Raw genomic sequence first — 22,236 nt, 5'->3', positions numbered from 1 at the left:
CTATCTTGACCGGAACTCCCTATTATTTGTGAACTTTCTGATGACATCAATTCTGACCAGTGTTAAGTGATACTTCAGTGTGGTTTTGATTTGCACTTCTCTAATAATTAGCAATGTTGAACATCTTTTCATGTGCCTGTTCAGCATCCATATGTCTTCACTGGAGAGATGTCTTTGTGTTTTCTGCCCATATTTTAATTGGGTTGTTTCCTGATACTGACTTGTATGACCTGTTCGTATATTTTGGATATTAACCCCTGGTCAATTGCATCATTTACAACTATTTTCTCCCATTTTTTAGGTTGTCCTTTTGTTAATTTGATGGTTTCCCTTGCTGTAAACAAGCTTTTAGGTTTAATTGGATACCATTTGTTTACTTTTGCTTTTATTTATTTCACCTTGGGAGGCTTACCTAAGAAAATACTGCTACAATTTTTGTCCAAGAATGTTTTGCCTATGTTCTCTTCTAGGATTTTATAGTGTCATGTGTTATACGTAGGTGCCTGCACCATTCTGAGTTTATGTTTGTGTATGGTGTGAAAGAGTGTTCTAACTTCACTGATTTACATATGGCTGTCCAACTTTCCCAACACCATTTGTCAAAGAGACTGTCTTAAAAAACAAACAAACAAACAAACAATAAAAAGGAGACTGTCTTTTCTCCATTGTATATTCTTGCCTCCTTTGTCAAAGATTAATTGACCAAAAGTTTGTGGGTTTATTTCTGGGCTCTCTATTCTGTCCCATTGATCTGTATTTCTGTTTTGTGCCAATATGATGCTGTTTTGATTCCTGTACTTTTGTAGTATTGTCTGAAGTCTGTGAGGGTTATGCCTTCAGATTCGTTCTTTTTCTTCAGGATTGCTTTGGCAATTCTGGCTATTTTGTGATTCCATATAAATTTTAGGATCATTTTTTTCTAGTCCTGTGAACAACATCATGTATGTTTTGATTGGGATTGCATTAAATCTGCAGATTGCTTTGTGCAGTATGGCCATTTTAACAATATCAATTCTTTTAATTCAAGAGTAGGGGATATATTTCCATTTCTTTATATCATGTTCAAATTCCTTCATCACACAAAGTCAGGTAGGAAGGGAAAGATCCACATAAATCAGGTAGGAAGCAAAAAGTAATAAATTAGAGACCTGTGCCCCAAGAAGGGGACCCAGAAAATGAAGGATGTCAATGGCTCAAAGATTCTCCCTGGGGAGTGAGAGGATCAAATCACATATTTGGCACCCCAACCCTGAGGTCTAACACCTGGAAGATAAATTCCCTTAACTGGTTTGAAAACCAGTGGGACTTTCAGGAGGGCTGTAAAAAACTGAAGCACCACTCATGAGGAATGCACACACATGATTGCATACTCCTAGAAACAAGACGGAGGAAGCAGATTGAAAATACCTGGGGCTTGGCCTGTGTCCCACGACTGCCCCAGCATATGTCCTGGCTTCTGACAAATGCCCACTCCGGTCCCTCCAGCTCTGGTGCAGCGCCCACTAGGGTGACGCTGTGATTACCGGGGAGAGTGCACACCAGGGGGAACAGAGCTGGCTCAGACATGATACTGCATCTGAACAAGGGTAGCCATAGCTTTTGCAGGTGGAGACAGTAAATTGGGAACTATCTGGAGCTCTGACTGGTGTGCCAGGACCATCCCATTGTGCACCTCAACCTATACTGGATACCAGCTCTGGGCACTGTTGCTCTAGTGCTGCTCACCTCTGGCAAATGTGCTGTTTCCAGGAGGATGGCATACTAGAGGGAGCAGAACCAAATCAGATACAATCCTCAGGGATTCTTCTCCAACACCTTGGCACCTGACCCCACCCCTGATAAGACAGTGACAGCCACTGAGCAGAGGAGACACTCCTAGTCACACTTGGCCTGGATCTAGCCACTCCTTCTCCAACCTCACCAACCCCAAGGTGACAGTTGCCAGAAAACCCAGGGGGAAGACTCAACTCATACTCACTTCAGATCCAGCTCTCCCACCACAGTCACTGGCCACAAGCACACTGCACAGGAACACTCCCACACAAAGACACTCCTTCAAGACCAGGATAGGTAGCTGTTTACAAAGAGAGAAAGAAAATTAAACAAAATGAGAAGACAGAGGAAATTGTTTTAAATGAAAGAACAAGAAAAAACCCTGAAAGAACAATTAATAAAAGAGAGATAATTTACCAGATAGAGTTCAAAGCATTAGTAATAAGAATGTTAGTTGAACTTGGGAAAAGAAAAGAAGAACACAGTAAGAATCTTAACCAGGAGCTAAAATATATTTTAAAAGAGCTACTCAGAGCTGATGAATACAAAAACTGAAATGAAAAACACATTAGAAGGAATTAACAACAAACTGGGCGATATAGAAGAATGCAAAAGTGGTTTGTAAGATTGAGTAATGAAAATCACCCAAACAAAACAGGAAAGAGAAAAACAAATTTTTAATAAACGAGGACAATTTAAGGGACTTCTGGCACAAAATCAGGCATACTATCATTTGTATTAAAAGGATCTCAGAAGGAGAAGAAAGAGATAAAGCAGTAGAAATTGTATTTGATAAAATTATGGCTGAAAAATTCCCAAACCTGAAGAAAGAAACAGATATCCAGGTACGGGATTCACAGAAGAGTTCCAAACAAGATGAACTCAAACAGACTCACACCAAGACATATCATAATTAAAATGGCAAAAGTTTAAGATAGAATTCTAAAGGCAGCAAGAGAAAAACAAAGAGTCACATATTGTACCCCAGTGTTCATAGCAGCATTATTTTCTATAGCTAAGATATGGAAACATCTTAAGTGTCCATCAACAGATGACTGGAGAAAGAAGATGTGATGATAGATAGATCATATATAGAGAGATATATTTATATCTATATACATTAGAATATCACTTAGCTCTAAAAAATAAAAAATTTTGCCATTTGCAACAACATAAATGAAGCTGAGGGTATTAAACTTAGTGAAATAAGCCAGACAAAGAAAGACATGGACTATTTGTTATCACTTATATGTGGAATCTAGAAAATAAAATAAATGAATAAATATAACAAAACAGAAACAGATTCACAGATATGGTTACCAGTGGGGAGGGGGAGAAGGGGGAGCAAACAGAGGTAGGGAATCAAGTAGTTCAAACTACTCTGTATAAAATAAGTAAACTACAAGGATATACTTTATAGCATAGGGAGCATGGTTAACAATTTATAATACCTTTACGTGGAATATTATAAAAATATTGAATCACTATAGTATACATCTGACATTAACAATATTGTAAATTAACTGTACATCAATTTTAAAAAGATGAGGAAGAGACACCAGAAATAAAGAGAAAAAGCCATCTGCAAGGCAAGCAGAGAGGGCTCAGAAGAAACCAGATCTTCCAAAACCTTAATCTTAGGCGTCCCGCTTCCAGAAATAAGAGAAAGTTAATTTCTGTTTTTTTTTTAAGCCTCCCAATATGTGGTATTTTGTTACAGTAGTCCAATCAAATTAACACGTTTGAGTGCTGAGAAGTGGAGTGTTGCTGTAATGAATACATAAACATGTGGAAGTAGTTTTGGATATAGGCAATGAGCAGAATCTGGAAAAGTTCTGAGATGCATGTTAGAAAAAATCAAGTTTGCCTTGAACAGACTGTGTTTTGGAATTTGGATATTAAAGGCAATTCTGGTGAGGCCTTATTGAAATAAGGTACAAGTCACTGGATTAAAGAAGTCCTTACTATAAAAAGGCAAACAATTTAGCTGAGTTTTGTTTTAGTTGTTTTGTGGTGTTAGAAAAGAGACAACGGGACCAAAATGGAGTCACTTGTGCTGAACCCATGGTACCAAACCAAGACTTAATACCTAATCTAACTGCAGATTCAATGTCTCCTAGGAATGTAATCTTTAATCAGTCAATCTATAATTACCTGGTGAGCACTAGTGAGGTAATCCTTGATAGGTAACCAGTGACCTAAACCTTAAACAATTCTTTTCCTTCCTGCTTCTGCCTATAAATTCTTTACATTTTGTGCAGCTCCTTAGAGCTGTTTTCCACTGGCTATGAGATGTTGCTCAATTCATGAATTGTTCAATAAAGCCAATAAGATTTTAAACTTTTACTCAGTTGAATTTTGTTTTCTAACAGATTTGGCGGCAGTATAGAGATCCAAAGTGAACTTCTGATGGCTTCAGGGGCAATGAAAAACAGGCACAGAGAAAACTATGAGTTCTCTTTCTCGCTGTTTCTGAGGGCCATCAGTAAGTTCCTCTTAGTTCTGAGCTCTGCTCTCTTTGAGTCAAACTCCTGGCCTAACTGGCCTTCCACAGGTCCCCATCTGACTGCAATTTCTCCCAAAATTCTCTCCCCACTCTCCTCAGATTCCACACTGGGAATTGCTGTTGCTTAAGGGCTGGAGTTGGACTGGGTCTAACTTAAAACCAGACTGGGCCCAGAATGGGACTGACTTAAGCTGGACTGGATGTAGTAACGGCTATTGCTAATTAGAATGTTGGCACATTGTAAGCCAACAGCTGAAAAATTGGCAGGCACACAGATTGAGCATTTAAAAATTGTTAGGGCGCTTGCCACCCAACTCAAAGACTCCCATGTTAGGATAAGCTGGTCATGGACTGGGTTAGATTGACACTAGGTCACCAACTCCAGGCCCTTCTCTCCTGTGAGAGAAAAATTATGTAGATTCTAGTCCTGAACATTGTCTCTGAGGTTTTGTTATACACCTGTAAGCTAGACTGGATCCTGAATTCTTCTAGTTTCCTCAAAAGTATGGCTACCGATCTCCAAAATAACATTTTCAGAAATTTGTGCAAAACATAAAATAAATTTTCACTGTTAGAATTATTATAAAAAAAAATCTGCCAATTATTATTATATTGGGGATAGATGTTCTAAATGAAGAAAGTTGGGACTTCTCTTGAGATAACGTTGTTTGCCACAAAATGTCTGTATGAAATATTTTGCTCATACATACACTGGATATGTGTGCTTTTACAAAAAGTACTATATATTTTTTTTTATAAAGAAATCAGTTGGTTTTACTTTTTTTAATTATAAAAATAAAAAAGAATGTGAACACATACTAAAGTAGAGAGAATAGAATAAAGAATTCCCATTTACCTGAACCAACTTCAACAATTAGGAACTCATGGACAACCTGTGGTCTCTAGACCCCTATCCTTTCCCCACATCCTGTCATCAGTACACAGCTATCAAAGACAAGGGCTCTTGTACAAAATACTAGTCACAATACCTTTATCATGCCTAAATAGCAATAGTTTTCAATGTCATCAAATAATCAGTACCCTTACATTTATAAGTACCCCTCATCACCGCAAGCAACACTCAGATGGAAGCCACGAATCACATGTGGGGGTAGGACATGCTATAAAGCAAGCTGAGTTCTGGAGGCCACTGCCCTGGAATTGCCCGCATGCCAGCCCTGCCCCCTGCAAACAAGAGAAAAATACTATATTGTCTAAAAATTCCTCAAGAACTTACAAGTTTTCTTATAATGCCAAATAGAGTTGAAAGGAAGAGTTCTCAGATACAGGTGTAAATCAAGAAAATGATCTCAAGGAGTAATCAATATAGGACAAAATACTTCCTTCAGATACTGGCTGATTGCAAGGGCATCAAACGCCTATGGATTGTTCAACTTGCTCCCAGAGGAATTGTAATAAACGAAGAAATAAACAGACTGGAGACAGCTCAAATGAGATATCTTTTCCAAATATGAGAACCAAATTATACATTATGTATTACACAAGGAAATAAGCTACCAGGATGAAGGGTCAGAAGAAATTTAATGTCACATAAACTTCAGGTATTGGAATTATGATTAAAATGATAAAATTGGAATTATGATTAAAATGATAAAATAAATGGGAAAAATAAGAAATCAAACTATTATGGAAAGAGAAAGACATTATAGTCTTGCCAAGGTGTATCTGGAAGATATACAAATAGAAAGTAGGCAGTTAAAATATAATAAATTGACTCAGCATACCACATATGGGCTAAATATTAAATAAGGCTGAGCTGAAGAAATGATTAGTGAGCTAAAATATTTAGCAGAAAGAATATAGGTAAATACAGTAAAAGAGGTAAAATGATAGAAAACACTAATATATGTATATATATTTTAATACTAGGATATAAAGACATATAGAACACCTAATTGTTTCAAAAGAATATATTAAAAGAATAAAGGAAAATTATCAAAGTAAATGGAGTTTCAATATTTATAGAAAATACTCAGACTGGAATCCTTGCATTCATAATTGAACTGTGTCAAAAAAGAGACAAAGAAAAACACTAAAAATAAATAATCGTCAAACCACATAATATCAAAAAAAGGAGAAAACATAAAGGCAATGAGAGAGAAAGAGACAACCCACAAAGTTGAGAGAAAAATGCCCACAGCCTATATACAGCCAGATCACAGGGAAAAAGATACTGAGTGCTAGGATAAATTATTATTTAAGCTAGAAATGAATGCTTAGCTAAAGCACTTTTAATAAATAAGAGTAAAATGAAATACTTCCTAAAGTAAAAACAGTGAGATATTTATTTACATATAAGACATCTTCAGAATTTAATTCAAGAAGGAAGAAAATTTTTCTTTAGTGAAGTTCTGAAAATCAAAATGGGGGGAGGTATAGTTCAAGGGTAGAGTGTATTCCTCGCATGCACAAGGTCCCAGGTTCAATCCCCAGTACCTCCATTAAAAAAGAAAAAAAAAAAAAAAAAAAAGAAATGAAAATGGAAGGTAAGTTACTTTTATTTGGGAATATCAAATAATGGTGAATATTGAACCAAAGGAACAAAATAATCTTTGTCAACACTGGTTTCAAAACTATTTAAATATATGAAAAGTGTAATTCCACACATTTTACATAATTAAATAGCAAATTGTGTGTTGATTTATTTAAACCAGTGGGCAAAACAATTTATTTTGCAGAAAATTTTTCTATAAATCGGTGGCACTTCCTTGCATGTTTAGTAGAATATTGGTTACCCTTTTATCAGAACTGGGTAGCACCAAAGGACTGACCATAGCATAAGCATTGATCACAAGTCTCAGGATACCCAGAAATACTGGGTCATATGCCCACAACAGGACTGAGGAGAATGAGGTGATAAAGGTCACGCAGTACATGACCACAAAGAAAATTACCAGCAGTAGAATGGTCCGGGTGGCCTTCTTCTCTGGGGAGGCTCTTGGGGAAAGGTGGGTGCTGTGAAGATGCTGGGATCTCCTGTGATGTCTGAACAACAGAATCACCATGTATACACTTGCAAGCAGCATGATTCCTACAAAGAAGGCATCTCTGAATATTGTCAGAATGAAGAACAGTCTCCTGATGATGGAGTCTTTGGCAGAAAGTGAGCAGTATTTACTGACATTCAGTAGATTGGCCTGGGTCAGATTGTAAGATGCAACAGTGGAGAAGATGAAGTTACTACTGAGAGACAAATTAAGGGGCCATAGGAAGAAGAAAACGTGGATGATGCAACTTGTGGATTTCTGTTTAAATCTCACAAACCAGGAAGTGTTGGGGCTGATGGTGATGGCCTGGAACACACTCAGGAGGCAGGTGGTACCAATGGAAAGGCCCCTCGTAACTCTGTTTACAAAGAAAAATACCTTACATTTCAAGTCATTCTGAAAATGCAGTGACTCAAACAGGCGTGGAGACAACACAAACAGTACAGTGAGGAGCATCACTATATGGATGAAGGCCAAATGACAGGTGATCAGGTCACAGGGCTTGGGCCTGCAATCCAGGCTGAGGGTGAACACGTGAAAGAAAAGGAGAAAAGCATTGGCGTCTCAGCCAATTTGCCAGATTGGAAAAAAGAGATATTTTTAATAATAACGTACGTGGAAGCTGATGTTAATGGCATGGAGGAAATGTATTTTGTATGCCTGCCAAAAAAAGAAAAATAGACCTCATACCATCAATGTTCTTTCTTCAATTGTCTAAATTACTGCCTCCATCGTATTTTTATTTTTCCTAATTATTCATGGTTAATCCTATCTCATATAATTTTGTAAAAGCCTCAGCCTAATTCTTTACACCACAACACACATACACACACACACATGTAAAACCCAACTTATCCACAATTATGTCTTTAGTGTGTGTCATTGGCTATTCTCCTCTTATACCAGAACTTTACTTTTTACAAAACATTTTTTGTCCCACATTTCCTAGTTTAATAATTAACATTCCAAACTATGATGAAATATAAAATTACTCAGTTGTGTTTTGTAAAGCTAAACTGAGCAAAATTTTATAAATTTGGGAAGAATTATCAAAACTAAAAATTGGAAAAAATACCCTACTAAGTCTGTCTCATATCATATCACCTTCCCTGGATGTAAACATTATTACTATTTTTATCAAATTACTTTAATCCAGTAATCAGCTGTATGACACTGACAAAATGGAAAACCACCATATTCACTCAGTTTCTTTTGATATGTAATAGGGCTCAGTTATATATTCAAGGTCACATAACTTGGTGACCAATATATATAAATATGTAAGACAAATTGAAAATCTTGACAGATGGGGTTTTTGGCTCATGCCCAAAAATTCATTGCTTTAAAATGACCTAAATGCATAAATTAATAAAGGAAAAATGGTACAGTTGATTATGACTGTTACTCTATCTCCAAAAGCTTAATCTAGTGAAGGGATCCATATATCTTAAACACCAAGATCAAATATCTGATAATTTCCAGCAATATACATCTGAAAGCTCCCTACTATTTAATTCTGCTCATACGTTGGACTCGGGAGAAGCACCAGAGTAATATTGACTTAAAGGCTTAACATTCTTAATACTTTCAGGATCATAGTTCACCAGTAGTAAGGGAATATTAAGGCATGAAATAAGTACTAATATATACATGATAACTACATATCTGAATAACTTTATTAATATACAAAATAAACTAAATAGAGAAATAAACTAAATAGAGAAATAAACTAAAAAGTGAAAATAAAAATAATTAGAAAAATAACATACAGAAGAATTTTAGAACTTTCTATTCTTGCCCCGTGAGATTTCCAGGTCACCTCCTCTAACTGATGTCCCTTACTCAATAAATGACTACCACCTCCTGAAAAGGAGTTGATTTTCTTGATCATCAAATGGTATCCTTCTTCAATGAGGCCCTTGAGGAGAAGGGTGGTCAGCCTGAACAGAAAAATGACATGGTTCCCATGGATTTCAGGTGACCACTAAAAACATAATTAATTTTAATTCATATTTTGGAAGTTTATCTCACCTGCAAGAACCAAACAACTAATAACACAAACTTCTGTACCTAAAAAATATATATATATTTGATATTTGTCTGAATTTTAAATTTAATCATGTGTTTTTGTCTGTTTATTTGATGAACCTGGAAACCCCAACATGCAAGAATTGGAGAATTTGCAAAAATGTCACTAAATGGACAAGAAAAAAAAGACTGACCATAAATTTGGTCTTAGATCAAATGCCTGTATCAAAAAGAAAGAGTATAATGAAAAGAAAAAGACTTTTATAAGAACCCAAATGCTGTTTTCCACAAGATGACTATGTTCTTTTGAAGAAAGTGAAGTTTAATAAAACATTTTCTTTAGCTTAACAAAAACATGGAATTGCCAGAGTGTGTTAGTTAATAACTATTATATAGAGATTTTTGTACTCAGGCTGGTGTGTATTTATTTAGGTATGTATTCTAAGTGATAAAATAATATTCTGCATATTGTTTTACTATTAATGAAAATGTCATTTTTCTCATTAGATTTGCCATATTCTATGAGTATCTTTAGAAGATCTATGATTGGACGTTGACAGCATAAAGTGATTACGAGAACTGCAGGAGACAAGAGGAGAGAGGTTTTGTTCAGTGACAATCGTCAGTAACAGGAAAAACAAAGCTGGCAATGTCATTAAAAGAAAATACCTTTCCATTATGATTAGTTTATAAAAAGGCCTTGATGAAATGCAAAAATGCCAAGTAATAAATAGGATAAATGTCAGAAACCACTGAATAAGTAAACTACATCTGTTGTTGCATGGCAGTTGAATTTAACATATGGTGTGGCTGGAAGCACAATGCTTGCCAACAAGGATATTTACAACTTCAAGATATGAATTCTCAGCCACTCCCACCAAGGGAAAAAATCATAGGAAGAGAAGGTGTCGCTGCATAAGAAAAAGACAGAAGAACACTGGCAGGTCTTGATCACAAATCTTGTGCTACAAATTTGATAAACCCTAAAAGTCCTGTCAGACAGTGTTTTCTCCTCACCGCCACATCTCGTGCTTTATAACATTATAATTCCAAATAGTCTTCAACATTATAAACATACTAAGATATCTATAAACTTAAAAGGAAAAAGACATATGATGAAATCATTTTGGATTAGTTCAGATAACTTGTAAAGATAAAACCACCTAAGTACATACAGTAAGTAAAACTGAGAAAAGTAAGAAAAAAATTAAGTGCAATTCCAATTCAAACACCTCACAAAGTTCTAAAGATGCTTTCAAAAATCTATAAATGCATGGCCTCATAAGATTCATGAAATTGAGTTTTTTTTCATTTGGAAATATCTACTGCATTTAGTTCTGATTCACTAACTATTAGACTGAAATTATGAGAAAGAATTCTAACACTTTAATGAGAAGTATCTGCCTCATCTCACCAATCTCACAGACTCCTGAGCATTCACAGTTTATGAAGCTGAGGAATAGACACTCACCTAGCAGTGTCTTTGGAGTAAGTCCATGTATGTGAGTTAAGAGCCTCAACACATGGTTATAAGGCAGGGATGTCATGAGCTCATCTTCCTCCAGGCCCATAATTGTCATGCCACCTGCAGAAGCAGGACAGCCCTGCTCTTGGGACCATTAGACATGGGAGCCTCCAAGGAAAAACTAAACTTACCTCATTCTTGGAAAACATTCGACCAGGAACAGCTGGGTTCCAATCTTCCCCATGCGTGAGCTCATTTTTCTGGATGACCTTGCCCGGGTGGGTTGTATCATCTCAGTTCCTGTCCACAAAAAAAAACCAATTTGAACAATCACCCTAATTTCAAAATGAGTAGAACACCATGAACCCTCCCCAAAGTATCCCCACTGGTTTGAGGGCTCTGAGTCCTTCACATGCGTTATCCATTGGTTTCTATTTTTAAGGCCAAAACTAAACTAGAAGCCCCTCTGTGGGAATTAGGAAAATATACTCTCAGCCTGAAATACATAGGCAAGGAGCTTGTCCTACAGAGACACAGCTTTGTGCAAGGGCACCTGGCATGGGGAGCAGGATGCTGGCTGCTTTTTACTCCTCCATCTGATTTTCCAGGTGCATTCATAGAGTGTGGGAAGAACACATCCATTCCAAAATGTGCTGAGGTCTGAGATATGAAAGGTCTGTCCTAAATGTTTTATTCTGAAATGAAGCGTCAGATTCCTTTGTATTCTCTGTCTCTCACATCGCCCGACCTCCTCTTTTGCTAATATTCATAGGGTTATTTTATTTCACACACAGTATTAAAGCACTCACTCTTTAACCATTGCAATAATTTTCTGTGACATCCATAACTGTATCTTTGTTATAACTACCCTAAACTTAACCCTCACCTGAAGTATGACTGCCACATTTTTTGTCCTCTTTCTTAATAAAATATCATTTTATAACAAATTGGTAACTTGTATTCCTCTAGAGTTTTGACTAGTAGCACAGGGCCCAGCCCTTAGCCTGTGTGAATTCACCCTGTTGTACAACTCACAAGTTATTTTTGCTTCTCTGACAAATAAGAAATCTGTTTGGCCTTAGTCAGGACCACCTACCACACAGACTTCTAAAGTCTGAAATTAAACTAATCCTGCCATCACCAACTGAGCCCAGTTTATCATCAGCCACCTTTACTATGACATTGTTGCTTAATCCAGGTGGATTTCTTAGGTCTGGGGTTGTCTGCCATCTTGGAAGATTTTTAACTCCTTTTAAAATTTTTGTATAGTACTCCAGGAAAAGACTTTTAACCAAGAGTTATGTACCGAGAAATTATCTATGAAAAATAAAGGCAAAAGGAAGATACTCCAGGTGAACAAAAATTGAGCCAATTTATCGCTAGCCATCTTACGTACTAAGGAACTTCAGTCTGAGAGTGATCCTAACAGAATGCACAAAAAAGACAAAGTATTAGTAAAAGTAATTTTGTAATTATAAAAGACGGCATGAAAGACTATTCCTTGTTTATTGATTTAAAAAAGCCATTGCATAAAATATGTATATAATTGTACTGTTGGCCATATAAATATAGAAACGTAATATATTTTTCAATAAATGCACAAAAAGGAAAATGGAAACGAAGCTGTTTGAGGCTCAGGAAATAGCTCCAGATAATAACTTGAATTCATAGGATCAAATAAAGAGAACAGGAAATGGTAAAGTTAATATTAAAAATATAAATATATAATTGCTCCCATTTCTTCTCTCACCTTCTTTAATAGGAATGATATTACATACAGTGATAATTACAACAGTGTAATTTTGATAAACAGATGTAGTAACCATAGCATTACCATCACAAAAAGGAGAGAAAAGAAACTAGAGCCATATAAAAGTAATGCTTCTGTATCTCACCAGAGTTTTGTTAGTATAACATGAAGGAGATTCTGATGAATTAAAATGTATACAGTAAGCACTAGAGCAACTAGCAAGGCCATTCTAAAATCAGATAAAATACTTTAAAACAAGAACAACAATAGAAAGCCAGTTACTGGAGAAATAAAAGGGACATCTTATAATAAAAAGGGTCAATTCATCAGGAAGATATAAAAAAAAAATTATATGTACCTAACAAAAATCACAAAAATAGAGTAAATTTTTTTAAGTAAGGTGAAAAATGTAAAAAACAATATTGGGAGACTAATAAATCACTTTCAGTAATAGATAAAACAACAAAAAATCAACAAGTAAATGGATTTGAACAACATGAGAAACTAACAAGAATTAACAGACATACAGCGAATATATCACCCAATAACAGTGGAATATATATTCCTCTCAAGTGCTTGGAGAACATTCTCCTGGATAGACCATAAGTAAGGCCATAAAAAAACTCAATAAAATCAAAATGATTGAAATAATGCAAAGTATATTCTCTGACCATTTGGAAGGAAATTAGAACCAGTGATCAAATTCAAGATATCACCAAATTCAAGAAATTTGATGAAACTTAGGAATAGGTTGAAATTAAACAATATACTCCTAAATGAGAAATAGATCAAAGAACAAACCATAAAAAAAAAAAAAAACTGGAAAATGTTTGAGACTGGGAAAAGGATATCAGTTGGGGCAATCAATAAACATGTTTAAAAACCTTGGCGGAAGGAACAGAGAATGGGATGCCTTGGAGATTAGGGCTTTGAAAAATAACCATAAATTCCAGGGATCAAGAATACCATGTGAATGGTTAGAGTGGAACATATCATCAGAAACAGCCTAGAAGGTCCTAACCACTCACCTATATTTGAACATCAAACTAAGCAAGGATGAAGAAATGGTAAAGGCAAAAAGGCGTATGTGAAACACAGAGAGCTCAGCTGGAAGATGTGGGATTTATTTTGAGAGGCCTGGCATTAAAGGATATCTGTCAAATCACTTACGGATCACTAAGCTAATGGAACATAAATTTTAAAGACAATACATGACAAAGAATGCAGTCTTCACAAAAAAAATTTTAGAATTCTCCCCTCGCCCCCATACACAGCTAAAATACAGTACAAGCAGCATCAAAATTTCAGGTAAAGAGACAGAATCTGATTTCCAGAGTTACCACATTATAATGTTAAAATTATAAGCTATACAAAAAATAAATTATGGCCCGTTCACAATTTGAACAAACGAATGGAAACCGTTCCTGAGAAGGTCCAATATTAAACATACTAACTAGTAAAAGACTTTAAATCAAGTGTCTTAAATATGCTCAGGAACCTAAAGAAAAATTAAACAAAGAACTAAAGGAAACCAGGAAAACAATCTCTCATCAAATAAACAATATCCATAGAGACAGTGTTTATAGACAGAAACCAAAGGGGGCAGGGTATAGCTCAAGGGGTAGAGCACATGCTTAGCGTGTACAGCATGCAGAAGGTCCTGCGTTCAACCCCCCAGTCCCTCCTCTAAAAATAAATAAATGAATAAACCCAATTACCTCCCACTGCCCCCCCATAAAATAAAATAGACAGAAACCAAAAATAAATTCTGAAGCCGAAAAGTACAACCAATAAAAAAAATTATGAGAGGGGATCCACAGCAGACTTCAACAGTCATTTAAAAATCACCAAATTTGAACATATGTCAATTGAAATCTTCAATTGAAATCTTCCATTCTGAATATCAAAGAGTAAAACAGTAACCAAAAATGTACAATAATCTCACTAGCATCTTAAGAGAATTCTGGGACACCATCAAGCACATCAGCACAAGCATTATTTAAGTTCCAGGAGGAGAGAAGAAAAAGAAGGGAAAGAAAGAATACTTGAAGAAAAATGAGGTCAGGAAAAGAAAGTTCATTGAAGGAGTAAGTTTATATATATACACACATACTAATATTAAATATATATTATATATTATACAAAACACTAATATTATATATATATATAAAACCTTAAATTAATGACAGCAATGATCCCAGGAGGGATGGGAGAAAGAAAGGAAGAACTCAGTATTATTTTGTTATTATACAGTATTCACATTATCCACGAAGTGGTATAGTGTTATTTAAAAGTGAACTTGGATTAGTCATGAATATATGTTGTAAACTACAGAGCAACCACCAAAAAAGTTTTAAAAAGAAGTATAATTGATATTCTAAAAATGGAGATAAAGAGGAATTGTATAAAATGCTGAATTAAAACCAAAAAAGTCAGAAAAAGAGCGGAAGACAAAATAGGAAAAAAGAACAAGGGCAACAAAAAGAAAACAGTAACAAATATGGCAGATTGTTATATCAATAATCTCTTTCCATGTGTGTGGTCTAAATGCACCAATTAAAAGAAACAGACTGCATCAAAATATGACCCAACACTATACTTATTCGAAATTTGTAGATACTAACAGGTATATATAGAATAGATAAACCAGATTATACTGTATAGCATAGGGAAATGTATACAAGATCTTGTGGTAGGTCACGGTCAAAAAGTATGCCACAATGAATATATGTATGTTCGTGTATAACTGAAAAATTGTGCTCTACACTGGAATCTGACACAACATTGTAAACTGACTACAACTCAATAAAATAAAATTTAAAAAAAAGAACCCTACTTAAACTATAAAGACACATATGGATTGAAAGTAAAAGGAGGAGGAAAAACACTTCAAAATAAAGCAAGAATATCTATGTTAATGGCAGGCAGAGCAGACTCAAAGTAAGAAAAGTTTTCAGGAATACAGAAGAACATTATGTAATGATAAAGAGTTAGTTCCCCAAGAGGACATAATAGTTCTTAATGTGTGTGCACTTAACAACAGATAATCAAACTAAGTGAGGCAAAAATTGAAGACGCCAATAGCCATCTCTCATAAATGGACTGATTTATCACGCAAAAAAATAGGTAAAAATAGTTGAACTCAAGAAGTCCATTAATCAACTGGGTATTATTTAAATCTATAGATTACTTTATTTAACATCAGCAGAGTACCCATTTTTCTCAAGCTCATATGAAACATTAGCCAAGATACACCACACTATAAGCAATGGACATTTTAATATATGTCTTAACAAATTTAGAAGTACAGAAATCATATGCTGCCCACAAGCACAACCAACATTAAACCAGAAATCCCAATAATAGAAAGATAACTGAAAAATACCAAGACATGGAGATTAAACAACACACTTCTAAATAACTCACGGGTCAAAAAATAAATTTCAAGATAAATTTTTAAAATATATTTTGTTCTCAGTGAAAATAAAACACACCGTATCAAATTGGGGACGAATCAGCAAGAGTGGTACTTAGAGGGGATTTTATAGCATTAAAAGCATATATTAGAAAATGAGATAGATCTAAAGTCTATCCTCTAAGTTTCCACCTTAGGACACTAGAAAAAGAACGGCAAATTGAAATCAATAGGTAAACAACAAGATCCCACTGTATAGCCTAGGGAACTATATTTAACACCTTGTAATGGCCTATAATGAAAAAGAATATGAAAAGGAATATATATATCTATGGATGAATCACTATGCTGCACACTATAAATTAGCACAACATTGTAAACCCACTATACTTCAATTAAAAAAGAAAGCAAAATAAGCAAAATAAAAGAAATTATAAGAATTTTAACATAAATTAGTGAAATTGAAAACAGATTATTAATACAAAAAAAAACCCAAAAGCAGGCTTATTGAAAAGATCAATAAAATTGAAAGTATTCTAGCCATATTTACAAAATGTTGGGGGAGAGGATACTAATTACTAGTATCAGAAATGAAATAGGGGCCATCACTACAGATTTGATGGAAATTAAAAGGAAAATAATGAAATACTAAGAATATCTCTGTGCTCCCAAATTAATAACCCAGATGAAATGAAGCAGTCCCTTGAAATACACAATCCAATAATTTAATTCATAATTAAAACTCTCAGTAAACTAGGAATAGGGGAGACCTTTCTCAATTTTATAAAGACTATCTATAAAAAATCTACAGTTGTGGAGTGTGGGGTGTAGCTCAGTGGTAGAGCATGTGCTTAGCATGCATGAGGTCCTGGGTTCAATCCTCAGTACCTTCATTAGAAGAAAACTCTACAGTTAACATTAGACTTAATGATGAGACACTTAAAACTTTCCACTAAGATCGAGAATAAGGCAAGGAGGTCCCCTCTGAACATTGCTTTTAAACACTGTGCTGAAAGTCCTTGTTCTTCATTCAGTAAGTCAATAAGAAAAGTTAAAATATTTTTCCTACAGTATTTGTTAACTGTTTATTTATCAAGAGAAATTATTCCTTAGCCCAGATGTTCATAGTTCATAGTTTCATAGTTCAGGAATACAGATAAGTGATAAACTTGAAAGAATCAACAAGAACCAAGAACCCTCTGAAATAATGTGAGTATAACGAGGTTTCAAAATATATGGTTAATACACACACACACACACACACACACAAAAATTGATTTTCAAAATTCTAACAAATGAACAAGTGGAATTTCAAATTAAAAACCCAATACCATTTACATTAGCACACCAAAATTAAATACTTTAACATAAATCTAATAAAACATGTATAAGATCTATATGAGAAAAACTACAAAATCTTAATGAATAAAATCAAAGAACTAAACAAATGGAAAGATGTCTATGATGGGTACAAACTCTTAATATTTTCAGGATATCAGTTCCTCTCAAACTGATCTATAGATTTAATGCAACCCCAATCGAAATTCCAGCAAATTATTTTATGAACATTGACATAAAGATTCTAAAGTACATAGGGAGCAGGAAAAGACTTAGTTTAGTCCACACCCAGTTGAGACCAGAGCCTTAATTTTTTAAATTGATGGGCAAGAACAATATTGGAAGACTGACGCTACCTCACTTCAAGATTTGCTATAAAGCTGCAGTAATCAAGATGGTGTGGTTTTGTCCAAAGAACAAATAGATTAATGAAAACAGAATAGAAAACCCATAAAGAAACTCACATAAATATTATTAACCGATCTATAACAAAGGAGCAAAGGTGATACAAGGGAGCAAGGATAGTCTCTTAAACAAATGGTGTTGGAAGAGCTGGACATCCACATGCCCCCCCTCCCAAATGAAACTAGGCACTGACATTACACACACACACACACACATACACACACACAATCCTAAATGTATCAAAGACTTAAATGTAAAATGCAGAACTGTAAAACTCATTGAAGATAACAGGAGAAACCCTAGATTGACCATGGGTATAGTGCTGTTTTATTAAAGTACCAAAAACACAATCCATGAAATAAATAATTTATAATATGGACTTCATATCATCAAAGAGACAAGAGATACAAGTCTTGCTGAAAGATGTGGAGAATAGAGGATTCTTGTGCACTGTTGTTGGTGGGATGGTAAACTAGTTCATCCACTATGGAGAACAGAACGGAAATTCCACAAAAACTAAAAATAGATCTTCCAAATAATCGAGCAATCACACTTCTGGGTATATATCCAAAGGAAATGAAGACAGGTTATTGAAGAAATATATACACTCCCATGTTTATTGCAGCACTATTTACAATAGCCAAGACATGTAAATAGTCAGAGAATTTGTCCATTAACAGATGAATGGATAAAGATGTTGCATATACATATAATGGAATATTCCTCAGTTATGAGAAAAAGGGAAATTTGGCCCTTGGCAACAACATGGATGAAACCTGAGGATATTATGCTAAGTGAAAAAGAGAAGACAAAGAGAAATAATGTACGGTATCTCATGTATATTAACTCTAAAAACACCAAACTCAAAAAAAAAAAAAAAAAAAAAAAGAGAGAGACTGGAATAGTGGTGACCAGAGGCTGGAGGAAGGGGAGAGAAGTTGTTTAAGAGTACACATTTGCAACTAGTAGATAAATAAGTTGGAAGCATAATGCGCGGTAAAGTTGATTATAGACACAGAGCTGTACTGTAAACATTAAACTCTAAGACATAGATCTTAACTCTTCTCACCAAAAGAAGAAATGACAATTATATCAAGTGTGTTAATTAATGTTATAATGTCAATCATATTGTGAAATAAATGTATCAAATCAATATGTTGTACCCTTAAAAATATGAGTAAGAAAGAGTAAATTTTTTTTAAATAAACTTGCTTCTTAATTTTTTAAATAGTCTTGTTCTGCTGTCTTCTCCAGGGCTCTTTTATAACACAAGTTAAAAATCAACTCCTAGGTTTCTCCAGGGCCCCCAGCCGACCTCTCCCAGCTTGCTTTTAACAAGAGAAGGGAACACGGGTTCAAGAGCTGGAGGGAGAGCCCAGGAAAGCCTGCAGGGGGAAGGAAGGTCTTAGTGGGGGGCTAATGCCTGGAGATGGGGGCAAGGGGGTGGCTGGGCTCCTTCTGGGAAGGGGCTGGGATGGCCCCGCTGTGGAGCAGGGAGTGGCTGAGGACTTACGCGTCTTGCTGCTCAAGTCTCCTGGAAGTCCTGGCTCTTCATAAGCCGTGACGGCGGGTGGGCTGAGGCCCCAAGTAGGAGATAATCGCCTGTTCTTCGGGAGGGGCTGAGGCAGCCCTCAGCACCCAGTTGAGACCAGAGCCTGGTGAGCAGGCTGAGTGGGCAGGCTGGAGGGGCTGGCTCTCCCATCACCCCTCCACTCCAGAGGAGGAGAGGGCTTCTGCCACAGGATGAGGACTGGCACCTGCAGAACCACAGGTGGGTCAGCCACGCCCTCAGCAGCACTGGATACAGATGTGGACAAAGCGTGGCTGATGACAGTGAGGCCCCGTCCTTGGCAAGGCAGGCGGATGTGGCGGAACCCTGGCTTCAGGCTGTTGAGAGGCAGCGTAAACTGGCCCACAAAGCCACTGGGGGAGGTGGAGTCATAATCTTCTACCACGAACAGCACCAGCACCAGCTCCGGAGCCGGCAACTGGAAGTGCAGGGTCTGCCCCCAGCGGGGTGAAGCCATTGTTGAGTACACAGTTGGTATCTCTGAGAGCACAGTATGCCGGCACCCCATTGATCTCAATGCACACCAGCAGGTCCCCGATGGAATTTGGCTTCTTGGCGTTCAGCTTAGGCAGCTGCTGCAAAGTCAGCATCTGGCTGGTGAGAGTGGTTCTGCGCGGTCCAGGACACTCAGGGTCAAAGGTTGTGTCGGGCTGCTGCAAACAGGCGGGTTTCAGGACATAGCCACACTGCACGTTAATGAGGAAGCGCCCAGCATTGAGGTCCATCACATAACCTGGAAGTTCAGGGCCACAAGCTGACAGCCCAAGTCCTACGTCTCCTGGGGGCTGTACTTGGCCGAGTTCATCCGCAGCTCCAGCGGGTAGACTCGGGTCAGTTGGGGGGCACTGTGCCTGGCGAAGCTGTTCCTGCCTCTCGGATGAGCTTCTTGACCTTGCAGCTTCCCTGAGGAAGCTGACCTAGCAGGGCTGGGGCGGCGGAGGGGCCAGGCACAGGGTCCACAAGCGGGGGGCCAGAGCCGACAGCTCTGGGGAGATCTGCTTGGCCCTCCGCCTCTGCTCTGTGGCCCCCCACCGCCTCTTTTTCCTCCTCCTCCTCCAGGTCTGATGGAATTCGACCGTCCTCACTCCGAGCAGCTGGCAGCTTCTTCCCCTTCACTGGCACCCAGCCTTTCAGCTGCTCTGGGGATGGCAGCTCTTCAGGGTTCTGGGAGTCCACCATCTGTGTCACCAGCATGTCCCCCAGGATGGTGTGGAGGTGGCAGGCCATGGCAGCCTGCTGCTCCAGCCCACAGTGGTTCTCGAGGGACAGGATGACCAGGTATGGGGACAGCGTGAAGGCGTGGTCACGCACTGCCTGGATCGCATCTCGGAAGAGGATCTTGGGGTTGAGGGTGTGGCCATGGTGGATGACCGGCTTCCCTCCCGGCCACTCTCAGCAGCCCAGCTCCACACAGCGGCATCCGTGGGCAAAGGCCCTAACGTAGGCCTCGGTGCTGCTGGGCCCCCGATCTGAGAGTCAATCAGATAGGTATTGTGGGAGGAGGAGATGAAGGAAAGGCGAGGGGCTGCTCCATGTCCTTGAACACGCACGTGTGGGCCAGGTCCACGGCAGCCCCCTCAGGTGACAACAGATACATCATGAAGCCCCCCAGGGTCATCCACTCGTGCTACTTGGCTGTCTCGTTGAACTCACAGGTATGGATGAGCTGCTGGGCGCGGGCCAGCGTAGTGCTGTCCTTGCCCTGGTCCTCCAGGAACTCCAGCAGCTCAGGGGCGCTCAGCGCACGGTCCCCGCTCAAGTACCGATGGAAGATCTCCCTCAACTCCGGGCCTTTCAGCAGCCGCCACAGAAATTCCTCAATCTCAGTCCCCTCGAGCTGCTCACTGCCGGAGCGGTCACACTCCTTGAAGAGGCAGTAGGCGTACATATTCGTGCCCACGTTGAGCACTGGGAGCAGGCTCTTGACCTCGTTGGAATCACCTTACTGTCCTGGTTGGAGTCCGCCAGGTGCAGATAGGACCGCTCGCCGGTGGTCGAGGCGCTCGCGCTGGTTTATGGCGTCAAGGCGCACGCGCAGCTTGGCCAGCCCGCGCACCCAGCGCTGAGCCTCCTCCGCCGCGCGCGTCGCCAGGTTCAAGTTCATGTGGCGCCCTTAGAAGGCGGGGGTGAGGCAGCGCGCCGGCTCGAAGGCGGCTCCGAAGCGCCGCAGGCCCTCGGGCTGGTGGCCCTCGCGGACGGCCTCGATGTGCTGCTCGAAGATGTGCTGCGACGGCGCGCGCGGGATGCGCCGCTGGAACCACACGCTCAGGCCGTCTTCCTGCAGCAGGTACAGCGGCTCCTTGTGCCACATCCGCGAGCGGGTCTTGCAGAGCCGGGAGCCGCGCAGCATGGCCTGCACGTCCGCATCCTCCGTCAGGCCCGTCTTCTTCAGCGCCTGTAGCCCGGGCCTCTCGGTGCTGCCGTCCTGGGGTGCGGGCGGCGACGGGAGCGCGACGAGCCTGCGCCGGGGGGCTCCTCGGGCGGCCGCACAATATGGTCAAGGGGCCGGGTTCGGGCCCGGAGCTGCGGCCAGAGCCGAGCCAAGAAACTTCAGAGTAAGTTTAAATGAAACCAAGAAGAGGAAGGAAATAAGATTACAGCAGAAATCAAAGGAATTAAAAAACAGAGGAAAACAACGGAACAAAAAGTCAGTTGTTTAAAAAGATAAATAAAATTGATAAACTTCTAGTCAGACCGACCAAAAACAAATATAAAAGACAAAAATTACCAAAAATGAATGAAACAAGGGCCATCAATACTGATCCTATGGACATTAAAAGGACAATAAGAGAATACTAAGAACTGTACACTCATAAGTTAAACAACGTAGGTGAAATGGACTGACTTACTCCTTGAAAGACACAGACGATCAAAGCTCACAAGAAAATTAGAGTATGTAAGAATCCTGTGTCTATTAAAAAAATTAAATTTGTCATTAAAATTCATCAAAAAATAGAAAGAAAACGCCAGGTCCAAAT

At 38.3% G+C, this 22,236-nt stretch overlaps 1 pseudogene; it reads right to left on the bottom strand.

Annotated features, from left to right (window-relative positions):
• Positions 1-22,236, bottom strand: part of LOC105104219 (1-phosphatidylinositol 4,5-bisphosphate phosphodiesterase delta-3-like) — a 34,165-nt pseudogene that overhangs the window by 10,752 nt on the left and 1,177 nt on the right.

The sequence above is a fragment of the Camelus dromedarius genome, chromosome 3 (assembly GCF_036321535.1).
Source record: "Camelus dromedarius isolate mCamDro1 chromosome 3, mCamDro1.pat, whole genome shotgun sequence".
NCBI classification, from domain to species: domain Eukaryota; kingdom Metazoa; phylum Chordata; class Mammalia; order Artiodactyla; family Camelidae; genus Camelus; species Camelus dromedarius.
This window is presented reverse-complemented; position numbering and strand designations above follow the sequence as displayed.